This window comes from Erpetoichthys calabaricus, chromosome 4 (genome assembly GCF_900747795.2).
Source record: "Erpetoichthys calabaricus chromosome 4, fErpCal1.3, whole genome shotgun sequence".
Classification (NCBI taxonomy): domain Eukaryota; kingdom Metazoa; phylum Chordata; class Cladistia; order Polypteriformes; family Polypteridae; genus Erpetoichthys; species Erpetoichthys calabaricus.
The window spans coordinates 75,381,800-75,397,600 of NC_041397.2; positions in this window are offsets into that span (position 1 = coordinate 75,381,800).

Sequence of the window (15,801 nt, forward strand, 5' to 3'; positions counted from 1 at the left end):
CTTTTCATACTCTTGCTCTGGACCATCAAAAAGATTTTATTGATAGACAAAAGATTAAAGTTGCTACCATGGGAGCCCATACATCCTGGTAACCTGGTGTTGTTTTACAGCCTACAGTTAAAAAGGGCTGCCCTAAATTGGCCAATAACTGGGATCATCCATGTACAGGCCTGGCTGAGTTGTCTGAAGTAGTGTAAGATGGTAAGGTATGGACACCAGGCCGTAGTGGTGTGCTGTAATTGGTTGGCCACCTACCACCACAAGAAAGTGCTTACAAGGCCCTGGAAATGGTCAATAAGGCAGCTGATGACTCAAGAGGAGAGCTAATTCGCAACAGTGCGGCAAGCAAAAAATAAGAACAGCAGTTATGTCAATCCCAGAAATGATTATAATCTGAGATGGGAGACCGTTATTCAAACGATCAGCTTCAGACAGGTATAGGGTAGCCTATAAAAAGACAAACCTGCTGCCACGTTGTCATCATCCTAGCGTGGTGAACCAAGCAGTCCTTCTAAGGGTAGCAAGTTACTTTAAAGAGTAACATAATGAGAAAACAATATTTTATAAATGGAGGGACAGGGTATCTGATCCATTTTGAATAGGGTATAGTATAATTTGTTTTACTGATTTATAACTTACTTGTTGAAATACAAAACTTATATTATTTAAAAAAGCTACTTATCTTTAGTTTGCTTAAGAATTTGAATTCTGTTTAATTGTAATGAGTGGTTCTAATTACTGTATATTCTCTGTTGAGCTTTTAACAATGTACAGTATATGATTTTAAGAAAGCAGTATAATCTGTCTTTATTGTATATAGTGCTTTTAATAGTTGTAATATATACGTATATAAACCATTTTTGCCTAGAAAATTATAGTTTAGTACAAATAATAATATTTCTGGAAAACAAAGTTTTGTCACATTGAAGAAACTATACAAATTGCATGACATTAAGAGGAGTTGCATTATATAACTTGGAAAAGGGGTAACACATGACATTCATATAGCTAGCATTTACTCATGCTAAAATTGTGCTGACATTAAATAAAAAATTACATTCAAACATGTGTATTAAAGATCTATGCAAACAATTTTACCAAATGAAATGTAATACATGTGTAATGAATTGTACATCAACTATTACACATGCATGTTGTAGACATACCGCAAACCTCAAGCAGACACTACTAAGTAAGCTACTGAAGCAGACCAACGTCTGTAGTCTGACATTCAGAAACCTCTGCAAGTACTGGCCCAGTTACTGTAAGTTGTGCAGTGCGGGTCTGTCTTAACCATTTTAACAATCTCTCCTTGATGTCCACATACACGTTCGTTTGCATGTGCTCAAGGCACATTATAATAATTCATTACATTTACATAGCGCTCTTCTCAGCACTCAAAGCGCTATCCACACAGGGAGGAACTGGGAAGCGAACCCACAATCTTCCACAGTCTCCTTACTGCAAAGCAGCAGCACTACCACTGCACCACCTGTGAGGACATTGTTGATGGGATAAACACAAATCCTTCATTCTGTTGCACATGCTAGCAAGATTGGATTTATTTGAAATGCCAATACTGAATTTAAGTATCAAGCTCCTTTAAATCTTGCATTTCCTAATCTGTACAGTTGGGTTTATTTGTCATTTTAACACATGCACGTCACTCTCCCACATAACCAATGCCATATCAGCAGTTGTAACTTGAATAGCAAATTGTATGCTGCAGGTCATGTTGTAACGTGATACCATAGATTGTTCTTGGAGGGAGACTGAGTGCAGAACAATGGTAAATTAGCTCCATGGGGTCTCTTAATGAACAGTGCTAATAAAATCATCAACAGAGAGATTGCATTTGTGATATTAAGTGCAGAATTTACTGTAAATCACGGGGCAGGCAGGTTTTTTATTTTTATCAAATGTTTATTGAAAACAAACAACAAACATGTGCCACCAGGCAACAAAAAGAAATATAGCTACCACCGAACAGTTTCTGTGAAAGTACAATAAGATTAAAGAACATCCCTCCCCATCAGTGCCCACTTCCTTTCCACACGACTCAAGCCCTACCTCAAGCTGTGCCAAAGAAAAAAGCAGGAACATGATGCTAATGATGTCTGAAAGAGCCAACAAGCAAGGCTCAACACACACAGCAGTCCCAAAAGGATAGAAAATTAAGAGATAAAACATACAACAACAATGTTCCACCTATGAAGCCACTCCACTATGGACGGCAGTGTTGTAATTCCTGCCACTGAAAATTCAAGAGAGAATGGTCTCTGCTGGGTGGATGTAAGGGAATGAGTAGAGAGGTCCAATAGGAGGACTATTTGAAGCAATAGTCGGGTGGTAATAAATAGATTAGTACAAAGAAAGTTACGAATATAAAGCCAAATGGCAGATAATTGGCTACACTTTCAAAACCTTTGTAAAAAAATGCCCAGGATATTTTCAAAGCAGGAGTGGCCGTAGTGGTTCACGAAACCTATGACCTATTGCTTATCAGGGATGAAATATCAACAATTTACAACCTAATCTTGAATAAAGACATGTTTTTTAAAATTGTGTGTATTTAATGAGGAAAACATAGTAACATCAAACCCCAATAAAACAAAAGCATTGTAGCAAGTACAAAAATATATTTCAAAGACAAGTCATGAAACTTGGCACTCAATCTCTATCCAACTGATAGAGGTATACAAGACAGCCAAAAATTATTATTATTTTATCAATAATGGGTAAAACAACAATTAAAATGAAAACTGTCAATGCAGATTCAGTACAGCCTGATTACATCAGAATTACATTAATAAATTCTTATAAAATTATGAAAAAATACTGAAGATTTCCCATGGGCTCACCACCTATGGGAGGGGCCAAGGAGGTCGGGTGCAGTGTGAGTTGGGTGGTGGCCGAAGGCGGGGACCTTGGCGGTCCGATCCTCGGCTACAGAAGCTGGCTCTTGGGACGTGGAATGTCACCTCTCTGAAGGGGAAGAAGCCTGAGCTAGTGCGTGAGGTTGAGAGGTTCCAGCTAGATATAGTCGGGCTCACCTCGACGCACAGCTTGGACTCTGGAACCAATCTCCTTGAGAGGGGCTGGACTCTGTACCACTCTGGAGTTGCCCCCGGTGAGAGGCGCCGAGCGGGTGTGGGTATACTTATTGCCCCCCCGACTTGGAGCCTGTACATTGGGGTTTACCCCGGTGGACGAGAGGGTAGCCTCCCTTCGCCTTCGGGTGGGGGGACGGGTCCTAACTGTTGTTTGTGCGTATGCACCGAACAGCAGTTCGGAGTACCCACCCTTTTTGGAGTCCCTGGAGGGGGTGCTAGAGGGCATACCTTCTGGGGACTCCCTCATTCTGCTGGGAGACTTCAATGCTCACGTGGGCAATGACAGTGAGACCTGGAAGGGAGTGATTGGGAGGAATGGTCCCCCCGATCTGAACCCGAGCGGTGTTTTGTTATTGGACTTCTGTGCTCGTCACGGATTGTCCATAACGAACACCATGTTCAAACATAGGGGTGTTCATATGTGCACTTGGCACCAGGACACCCTAGGCCTCAGTTCGATGAGGAGGGTCCGTCGGATAGTGGAGCCTCGGATTCAGGAGGAACAGTGTGGTTTTCGTCCTGGTCGCGGAACAGTGGACCAGCTCTATACCCTTAGCAGGGTCCTGGAGGGTGCATGGGAGTTTGCCCAACCAGTCTACATGTGTTTTGTGGACTTGGAAAAGGCATTCGACCATGTCCCTCGGGGAATCCTGTGGGCGGTACTCCGAGAGTATGGGGTACCGGCCCCCTTGATAAGGGCTGTTCGGTCCCTGTGCGATCGTTGCCAGAGCCTGGTCCGCATTGCCGGCAGTAAGTCGAACCCGTTTCCAGTGAGAGTTGGACTCCACCAGGGCTGCCCTTTGTCACCGATTCTGTTCATAACTTTTATGGTCAGAATTTCTAGGTGCAGCCAGGGCGTTGAGGAGGTCCGGTTTGGTGGGCTCAGGATTGGGTCACTGCTTTTTGCAGATAATGTTGTCCTGTTTGCTTCATCAGGCCGTGATCTTCAGCTCTCTCTGGATCGGTTCGCAGCCGAGTGTGAAGCGGCTGGGATGAGAATCAGCACCTCCAAATCTGAGACCATGGTCCTCAGCCAGAAAAGGGTGGAGTGCCCTCTCAGGGTTGGTAGCGAGATCCTGCCCCAAGTGGAGGAGTTCAAGTATCTCGGGGTCTTGTTCACGAGTGAGGGAAGAATGGAGCGTGAGATCGACAGGCGGATCGGTGCGGCATCGGTCTGTCGTGGTGAAAAAGGAGCTGAGCCGCAAGGTGAAGCTCTCAATTTACCAGTCGATCTATGTTCCTACCCTCACCTATGGTCATGAACTATGGGTAGTGACCGAAAGAACGAGATCGCGAATACAAGCGGCTGAAATGAGTTTCCTCCGCAGGGTGTCTGGGATTTCCCTTAAAGATAGGGTGAGAAGCTCAGTCATCCGGGAGGGGCTCAGAGTAGAGCCGCTGCTCCTCCGCATCGAGAGGAGTCAGATGAGGTGGCTCAGGCATCTGATCAGGATGCCTCCTACACGCCTCCCTGGTGAGGTGTTCCGGGCACGTCCAACCGGGAGGAGGCCCCGGGGAAGACCCAGGACACGTTGGAGGGACTATGTCTCTCGACTGGCCTGGGAACGCCTTGGGATTCTCCCGGAAGAGCTAGAAGAAGTGGCCGGGGAGAGGGAAGTCTGGGCATCTCTGCTCAAGCTGCTGCCCTCGCGACCTGACCTCGGATAAGCGAGAGACAATGGATGGATGGATGGATGGAAAAATACTGAAGAAATCCTCCTTAAGAGAATTATATATTTTCCAATTTGAGATGATATAAAATATTACTTTATCTTGAAGTTAATGAAGGTCGATGGTATTCATCCTATTGAGCAAAACAATCCTTTGTGAAAGTAGTGTGGTATAAGATATTACAGTAGGTTTTGGAATGTTATGAATAATAATCTTAACCTTAATATTCATAATTGAATTTAGTCTATAACATGCACACTGTAGCAATTCTTTTTTTTCTTTGGAAACACAGTACTTGATGCTTACAGTAATGTTTTTGATAAAATTATATTTTCTCTAGCTTGCTAAACAATGTTAGCAATTAATGGCACTAAATGAGCTCAAAATGTTTTATAAAATTCAACTGGAGACTCATCTGGGCCTGAAATGTACCCTGTCTGCAATTAGTTTATATAGAGAGTATAAAACTGTGCTTGACTTGAGCCTCACCTTCTTGTTATTTCTTTGTACTCCCAACTTTTTTTCCTCACCTTCTTTACTATAAAAACCTAGTTTTGCTTAAATGTGTTTCTTATTTCTTTCTGTATTTTCTTTGTACTCCCAAATTTTATTACTATCTACATGTCTGAAATTGTATTCCAAATTTCCTGGTCTCAGGCATTCACCTCATGCACAGCATGATGAATATTCTTAAAAACTGATTTCCAGGAGATGACGGGTGTAGAAGGATGGAGTATGCTGGCACACTTGAGTAAACATGTACCCCTTCTTAGGATGTTCTCTATAAAAGTGTATACATTGCTATCAAAGATTTCAAAAAAGGTTTTAAACAAGATAGAGAACTAAAAAAATAACAGAGACAATGGGATTGTAGAATTAAAATCAGGTCTAAGTTACAAATAGAACAAAAAAAGAGCAGAGGATAGTGATATTGCATCTTAGAGACTGGACCATCCAGAACCCAAAGTTATTAAATATTGCCAAGAATCAAAAGTTCACAGCATTTTAAAAAGAAATGGATATGGGGTTGCCAGCAATAGAAAAGCTAGAATATTATTCAGAGTATGTGGATGAATGTTGGGCAAATGTGTTCCATACATATTAACATCGCACATGAAAATAGTAGACCCAAGTTGGAAGTTCTATGTTTTGCATCCTGATGTGGCTCTCAAAGAATAAAAATAGACTAAATATGCATGCATGTCCAAGTTTATTAACACAATTCTCATAATTGCAGACTAACTCTACTGCCGGCAGGTAATTTAGAGAGGCTGGCTGGAACTAAAAAAGTAGATGGACTTATTGTAAGCTGCAGTACGGCCAAGGCACAATGAATATTCCTTACTAATATAACACTAAGGACAATAGCACTGGGTCAGGAATACCGTGTTTTTTACATATTAATATAACCCTCCTCAAATTTAATTGGAACCACATGTACATTATAATTTGCAGGAGATGTCAGCTGGCTGAGAAGAACCAAATAAACCTCAGTGATGAACAGTCAGCTGAATTTACCTTGCCCAAGCATTGCTGGTACTTTTGCATTGCTATTCATTAATGACATATGTAGAGTGCTATGTCATTCATGCTGTGCTATGTTGCGCATCTATAAATGTCTCTCTATAAAACACAAACCAATGAACAAATAAGTGCATACAATAAATGTTGTGTCCTAAAAAACTATTCAGGTTCCAGCACTTTTTTCAAATTTTGTTGTTTTAGACTGTTGAAAGACCTTAAAATTATAGCCCATCACAATTTTTGGAGAAAGAGCAATTTAGTAAACAGGAATGCTCAGATATTGTTTCATAATAATGTGCACAGGTTAGCAAAGACTCATCCAAAAAGATAGCTTACTGTTGTAGCTTTAAGTAGTGGTTAAACAAAGTATTGACTCAGCTGGGGGAAAATAATTTTCACATTATAGCTTTTTTATTTATTTCATTTATATGAAGACTGCTGTAAAAAGAATGTGTGATTGAAAAAAAGAAATAATTAAAAATTATCAAGATCACATGCTGTGAAATTTATAAAAGTTGGACGCACTATGCAGCTAGATAGATAGATAGAAAAATTCAATAAATATAATAAACTCCCAGCGTGCACTGGGACAGTGCATCCGGAAAGTATTCACAGCGCATCACTTTTTCCACATTTTGTTATGTTACAGCCTTATTCCAAAATGGATTAAATTCATTTTTTTCCTCATAATTCTGCACACAACACCCCATAATGACATCGTGAAAAAAGTTTACTTGAGGTTTTTGCAAATTTATTAAAAATAAAAAAATCTGAGAAATCATATGTACATAAGTATTCACAGCCTTTGCTCCATACTTTGTCAATGCTCCTTTGGCAGCAATTACAGCCTCAAGTCTTTCTGAATATGATGCCACAAGCTTGGCACACCTATCCTTGGCCAGTTTCGCCCATTCCTCTTTGCAGCACCTCTCAAGCTCCATCAGGTTGGATGGGAAGCGTCGGTGCACAGCCATTTTAAGATCTCTCCAGAGATGTTCAATCGGATTCAAGTCTGGGCTCTGGCTGGGCCACTCAAGGACATTCACAGAGATGTCCTGAAGCCACTCCTTTGATATCTTGGCTGTGTGCTTAGGGTTGTTGTCCTGCTGAAAGACGAACCGTTGCCCCAGTCTGAGGTCAAGAGTGCTCTAGAGCAGGTTTTCATCCAGGATGCCTCTGTACATTGCTGCAGTAATCTTTCCCTTTATCCTGACTAGTCTCCCAGTTCCTGCCGCTGAAAAACATCCCTACAGCATGATGCTGCCACCACCATGCTTCACTGTAGGGATGGTGCCAGGTTTCCTCCAAATGTGACATCTGGCATTCACACCAAAGAGTTCAATCTTTGTCTCATCAGACCAGAGAATTTTCTTTCTCATGGTCTGAGAGTCCTTCAGGTGCCTTTTGGCAAACTCCAGGCGGGCTGCCATGTGCCTTTTACTAAGGAATGGCTTCCGTCTGGCCACTCTACCATACAGGCCTGATTGGTGGATTGCTGCAGAGATGGTTGTCCTTCTGGAAGGTTCTCCTCTCTCCACAGAGTACCTCTGGAGCTCTGACAGAGTGGCCATCAGGTTCTTGGTCACCTCCCTGACTAAGGCCCTTCTCCCCCGATCGCTCAGTTTAGACGGCTGGCCAGCTCTAGGAAGAGTCCTGGTGGTTTCGAACTTCTTCCATTTATGGATGATGGAGGCCACTGTGCTCATTGGGACCTTCAAAGCAGCAGAAATTTTTCTGTAACCTTCCCCAGATATGTGCCTCGAGACAATCCTGTCTCGGAGGTCTACAGACAATTCTTTTGACTTCATGCTTGTTTTGTGCTCTGACATGAACTGTCAACTGTGGGACCTTATCTCAAGGAAACTTTTTTCACGTTGTCATTATGGGGTGTTGTGTGTAGAATTCTGAGGAAAAAAATGAATTGAATCCATTTTGGAATAAGGCTGTAACATAACAAAATGTGGAAAAAGTGATGCGCTGTGAATACTTTCGAGATGCACTGTATGTGTGGTAATTTTGCTTATTCTTAGAATAATAAAACTGTACCTTAAGATTGTAGGGTGCAGCTAGATAAATACACATTAAAAAGTTTGACAACAGTAAAGCAATTAAATCATGCATAGGATTGCACATTAAGAAGGATTTTATACTAGTTCTAAATTTAAATGTAAGCCAAAATGAGACTTAACATCACGAGTAATATAATTATTCTTTCCACTTCTTATCCTTATTTCGTCATTCTGAATTAATTGTAGTGTGGCAAAAGGATGACATTAACTGCCATAAAACAAAGAATTAGAATAATAAATTATGCACAATGAGTATGTAAAAAACTGTTTCTTTATTCTGTGCCTTAAAAATTGACTTAATTTTAAGATATTACAAAGTTAAATTCAAACAAACATACAATAGGAGTATTGGAAGTCTTGAGTCAAAGTAATATCTAAATTCTTTATATGCATGTCAAAACAGAATTTCATCCTCAGAATTTACAGTTTACAGAATGATGTTACTAGCTGCAAAATATTTATCCAATAAAAGAAATGTCTTTAGGTCTTCACTTTGGTAACTTTAACTGAGCTCCTTTTTAATCCTAATGCTAGGATAAGGATCATCATATTTTACCCATTACTAAAGCTAAGACTCATCTTGCAAATAAACAACAATAAGATATAAATACAGTATATTGGTATCAGAACTGAATTCTCACAGAAGTCTGTATATAACAAGTGACCCAAACCAAGGGCGACTGTCTTAAGTACTTCAAACTATTACATAATTCATTCCCATTCTTCCCTTTTTAAATTTCATAATATTTTTTCGGTCCTGTTACTGGCCTTTTAAGATTAGTCATTGGCATTTACTTTGTGTCTCCCGATGCACTTATGAACTTGACACGCCATGTTGTATCTTTTCTCTGTAGTCACTGCAATGTCTGTTCAAAAAGTAATGTCTAATGCCAGTATAAAATCATGAATTATACCTCCAGTGGTTTCAAATAATTTCTGAACACTGGCAGATCAAATGAAAACCCAAGTATAAGTAAGGCCAGAAGGCATAATATGAAATTTGTTCCTTCTTCAACTGCCTAAGTTATCACCTAAAATTGGCATAAATGGTTGTTGTACTCATACTGATCTATTACAATAATGAACAAACAGAAAAGCAGAGGCAAAGTTATTAAATGTACCTGGCTTTTATAATTTTAAACACAGAATGGGGCTGAACTTACTTGGTCTTGCTTCTCTTTGATGAAAATGGCACAGTAATGTCATCTCTCCACTTACTCCATTGTGGTCAATGATCTCTCAGCAATGTGAAAATCATGCTGCTTTCATTCATGCTGCACCTACCACAAGAATAAAGTCTGTTATTTGCTTTTATATGTTCTACATTTTCTTCAGAAACCTTGCACTTTTACTAAAGTTGAGTAATTCTGCTTTGGCACATCACTTTTACTGAGCCTGCACATTTACTTGCTGTAATTGTAAATGTGTTAGTTTCAAAATAATTTGCATTAATCTAAAAATATAAATGGGATGTCATCAGCAGCCTACTTAGTACTTACAAAGTATGTATCAACTCAATGTATGTATTCAACAAGTCATAATGAGTATACTCCCAAAAATATCCTGGGTATGACATATGCCTTGGGCATGACGTTAAACTGCATCCAGCCCTGCAAAAAGCCCTCCAACTTGCAGGGAAACCTGGTCATTGATGAAGTTGCTGGATGTCATAGTTGGCCTGTATACTGGTAATGTGAGTGCTGTGCAGAGTGGAGGCAGAACCACTGAGTTTTTCTCTGTTGATTCTGGGGTTTGTCGGGGGTATGTTCTTGCTCCTACCTTGTTCAATGCTTGCATGGACTGGGTGTTGGGTAAGGTTGTGGGGTCCAGTGGCTGTGGGGCATCTGTTGGTGAAGAAAGATTCACTGATATTGATTTTGCTGACAATGCTGATATCTTGGTGGAGTCAATGGAGACTCTAATCGAGGCTCTCGAGAGACTGAGCGAGGAGTCTGAGTGTCTGGGCTTGTGAGTGTCCTGGATAAAAACAAAGATTCAGGCCTTTTGGTTCTCTGTCTCTTCGGAGAATTCTTGGGTACTGCTGGTTTGACTTTGTGTCGAACAAGTAGTTGCTCACATTACCTGCATTTTGAGGGAGTGTCAGTTACGACCATGTGGCGAGATTCCCCAAGGGTGATCCGGCTCACAAGATCCTCATTGTTGAGGATCAGAGCAGCTGGACCAAGGGGATGCCCACGTAACATTTACCTGTAGTAGACAGATGGTCACTTCCGGAGGGTGGAACTGGACCACATGTGAATGCTAACCAGGATCCTGAGCTGTTTCATTGTGTGGTAGGTGCGGCAAAATGCTGTACCAGTGTATGCTCCCCAACCTGACTTAACATGACCTAACTCCCAAAGACTAAAAAAAAGTAGTGGTATTTCAGATGTGCTTTGTAGCAGGTAGTGCAGCCTACTGCATATGAAACAGGAATATAAAATGCCCAGGTAGCCATGACTGGTAAACCCTGACTATGACTCACTGTTAAGTCCTAAACAAGTCACTTAACCAGCCAGTACTTGAATTACCAAGAGCTCAGCACTTCCAAAATGCCTTGGGGTGACACTTACACATAAAAGCTGTTGTGTAAAATAAAGATTGTTTGAAAAAATGTTCAATATGGCTAATTGCCTTCATAATTTTAAACACATAAATCATGTCCCCTCTTAATCTACTTTTGCTTAACCTGAATAGGCTCAGCTCTTTTACTCTGTCCCCATAATTCTTCCCCTGCAGCCCTGGAATCAGCCTAGTTGCTCTCCCCTGGACTTTTAACAGCACAGCGCAGCCCTTTTTGTGATCTGTAGACTACAACTGCGCACAGTACTCTGGGTGAGGCCTCATATAAATGCTTGAGCATTACCTTCTAGGACTTGTGCTCCACACTTGTACTTGTGCTATATAACCTAACATTCTGTTAGCCTTCTTAATGGCTTCTGAATACTATCTGGCAGTTGATAGTATAGAGTCCACTACAACTCCTAATACAGTCTCAAAAGATGTACTTTCAATTTTAAGACCTCTTGCAGTGTATTCAACCTAACATCTTTACTTCCTACATGTAATACTTTATATTTACTTACATTAAATTTCAAATCTGCCCAAGCCTGTATGCTGTCCAAGTCCCTCTGTAATGATTCAACAGATAAAAGATTATCTGCCAATCCACCTAGCTTGGTATTATCTGCAAAGTTAACCAATATTTACTTATACTCCTATCTAAATCATTTATATAAAAAACACACTTCCCTGGCTCACTTGCGACAGCTCAATCTAAAAACTGGATTTGGCCTAAAATTTTTCAGATACACTCATAACAAAATGCTAAAATCGGCCTTTGAAGATGTGCCAGTTAATGTGGGGAATTTGTGAAATGAGCAATTCATCTGAACAAGGTGGGTTTTAATGTCAGTTAAAGGCCATGCCACCTTGAGAGCTATGGCACAGAGAACTGACCTTTTGAACTTGTGTCTTTCCTCTGACAAAAGGCACCGTTGATCTCTTGAAATGTTACATTATGAAATAACTAAATTAATATTTACTTACAACAGTGTCTTTAACTAATATTAAAGGTGAAACACAGGTAAACTAGGAATAAGAAAACTTTACTTATGTAAGTAAAAGTGTATTTAATTATGTGTTAAGAAACTATTCATTTTAAAGAAAAGAGAGAAGTACTATACCATCTAGGAAGGGAAAGTCATGAGTATGACAACAATTTTATCAATGAATGGAAGAATCTGGGCACTAGGGTATAAAATATTTCTTAGATAAACAGAATTAGATTTGCAATAAAAGAGAGGTTACCTTGAAGATAAAAAGGAAAGTCCAAATCTCTGTCATCACTGATAAATAGCCATAAGAATATCAGTTTTTTTACATTTACACTCAATGTTTTTAACTTTGCATTATATTATTGTATTTTAATAAATACAATAAATAATTTGAATATTAATTTGCACTAGATTCTTATATTTTTCTGGTCTCATAGGTTTATGTGTGCAGGGCTGTCACCTTAGGAACTTCATGAAGGGGTTGGTTAAGCAGGGTTAGGGATGTTAAATGCAGGTCTGTGAGACAATGGCCTGCAACAGGTAACCAAACCTGTTGAAATCTCAACACCAGGCGCTAAGACCTGACATCTGAAACTGCAGGGTGAACCTTAAGGACCCTAAGGTCAACATTGCCTCCATATCTCTCACCTTTAGCCTGGGAAAGACAACCTGATAATCTGATTATCTATCCCTTTAGGCCCAGGTCTAGGTCTAGACACTAAAATAGTGAGTTGCTAGGAGGTCAACTCTTGATCAGACTGAGGGTGAACGACAGATTCTATAGTAGAGACACTCTTCATCCAGCCTGTCATTGATTAAGGTGATGTTGTGTTTCACCTAGTGTTCCGGCCGGGGTTCTTTTATGTCTATCCATCCATTTTCCAACCCGCTGAATCCAAACAACGGGTTAAAGGGGTCTGCAGGAGCCAATCCCAGCCAACACAGGGTGCAAGGCAAGGAACCAATCCTGGGCAGGATGCCAACCCACCGCTGGACACACACACACACACAAACCCTCACACACCAAGCACACACTTGGACAATTTAGAATCCCCAGTCCACCTAACCTGCATGTCTTTGGACTGTAGGAGGAAACCGGAGCACCCGGAGGAAACCCATGCAGACACGGGGAGAACATGCAAACTCCACGCAGGGAGGACCCGAGAAGCGAACCCAGGTCTCCTTACTGCTGCCACTGCGCCACCGTGCCGCCCTTCTTTTATGCCTATTTTATTCATTTTTATGTTAACATTGTTGTTCATTTATTTTCTTAATGTCAATTCTGCTATGTGCCTTGTGTTTTGTGGGTGGTTTCCCAAGAGGCAGGGCCACCTACCCATCACCACATGGGGCTGTCCTCTGCTCTATAAAGCCTGGGGAAAATTTACAATCCCTTATGGTTCACTGAATGTTCTGGCGTTGGTGGGTTTTGCTGGATTTGTGATAGTATTGTCCTTTGATTACTGTATTTTTGATCCCTTTTGCTCTTTATTTGTTTTAACCATTTTTTGTTTTGGCATTTGGGGCTTTGTTTGCTATTGGTTTGCCTTTTCAGGCAGGTCCTTGAGTTGGATTACTACAAAGCATTTTTGTAAATAAATCTTTTTATTTATAAAATTCTTCATTTCACCTCTTTGTGACTAGATTTTGACGGTTTACTACATTCTGGTGAGCATTTGAGAAAATTAATGGGACTTTTGTATTTAGGAATTCTCTAGTTCATAACAGGTGAGGGTCCTGATGGAAGGTTTTATGACATTTCAGAGAAAGCAGGAAAGAAGGGATTTAACCTAAATCAGTATTTGTGGCAGGGAAAGAGAAACATAGCCCTTACGAAATTAAAGTAAGGAACAATAATAACTTTAATAATAGCCAAGCAAAAAATAAGAAAGTCAAGGGAAAGGAATCAAAGAGGAAAGAAGTCATTTTGTACTTTTTAAAATGAAGCAGTAGTTGCAGGCAATGATGTCCTATACTAATTAGAAATGTCTATTTCAAGGTATCTAAATGAATTTATTAATAGGATGAACACTGAAACAGTAGATTGTTGTCAAAGACAATTTAAAATCAAAATTGAAGAATTGGGCCAATTAATTTCATTACCAGAGATGGCTCCATAAGAATTAAATTATTGATGTTCGGTATATCTGAAGGGAAATTGCCAATAAAAAGCAGGTTATTTTTGCCATGCAAAAGGATTTTTTTGGGAGACACTGTCTATATTAATGGGTAATTCAGATCCACTTTAAGAAGGACAATGTCTAGAAAATCGATAGAAACATTACAACATTAAGAGCATTAAGGAAAGCCTTGTCTGTCAAGTTTGTAAATATAAAAGGTTTGTGACATATTAGGATTACTAGATTTAATTGCTAAAGGGGGTAAAGAATCTTGATGATATTCATGATTTACACCTTGAATTCCATCAAATCTAAAATGCAGAGTTGAAATACTGAATTTTAAAACCTTCTCAGCATCCAGTGAGAGAAAGGCAGCTTGAGATGTCAGTTATTAAGCTAGATAAACAATATAAATGCTGTCTGTAGCATGACAAGACTTATTAAAACTGTTCTGATCAGAGGGAATTAATTTGTGGGTATAATTTTGTAAATGCCAAGTGAGAAGTTTTACTTTCAGCTTGAAATGACAGTTCATCAAATACATCAGCCAGCAGTTTAAAACAAACAGAAGGAAGTTTTTCTTGTTTTATGTTAATAATCATTGCCAAATGAATCAATGAATTAACATTTATGGAGGTAGTGGTACTATTAAACAATTGAAAAAGGCGGTTAAACAACTGTTTCCAAAGTAGACATTATGTCTCAGGTCAAAGACCATCAAGGCATGACAATTTTCCATGATGTCCAAAGCTTCCCTAAGATAATTTCTTTATGGTGGTAAGTCTAGAAGGGAAAAACCTTCCTCAGTGAGCTTAGGAAATAGCAAATTTACCTAGAACAAATGAAACTGGAGAGAAAAATGTTAAACATTTTTTAAGTAATTCTGAATACAATTAAAAATGTTTATTAATCTCAGAGTGCACTGGTAATTAGCCTCAATTTAGCTTTAATCGACATAATGGAAGACAGCAAATCATATCATCTAAAACTAAAAGCCATTAACTTACTGAGTTTTATCACACACACAAAGTGGACCTCAAATTAAGCCCTTTGGAATAGCAGGATATTTAATTCCAGCCTATTGTGACACCCATGATTCTCCGCATTAGGGCATGCAATCTTTAAAGATGAGACATTCTGAAATAGCTTCTTTTATAACTAGCATGCAGGATATGTTTACAAAAGAAAAGTCTAAATTTTAGTGTGGTAATGTGCCTACATAGGCATTACCAAAGAAAATAAAAATTCATTTTTTAAGAATCTGCATGTTTCAAAGGAAAGAGAATAGAAAAGAGAGAATAGTATTTACCTTTCTCATTTAGCAGTACAGAATTCAAGACAATGCTTTCACTAGTGTTTCAGCACTGCTTCAGCGGTGCAGCCTTACATATCTCTGGCAGTTCTGGCTGGATGGTCCCACAAAGGCCTACATGGTTTTATGCCCTGCCCAGTACCTTGTCAGCAGCTCATCGCCACCCACCTCTGAAAAGTAATAATAGTAGTATTAGAAGGAGAGTTATTAACTTACCTGAAACAGAGATTAGAACACGCTGGCATTTAATTTACGTGTGTGTGCTTGTATGTGCACACCCACAAAACTGCCGGTATTTTGATACAGGCCTTGCAGTGACATATGCAACGTGATGTAAGAACATGTCTGCGTCACATGTGATTGGTTAGAGGGTGATGCAGTGCTCTACAATTGATCAGCAGAACAGCGTTGAGTATAAAATGCACTTCCTACCTG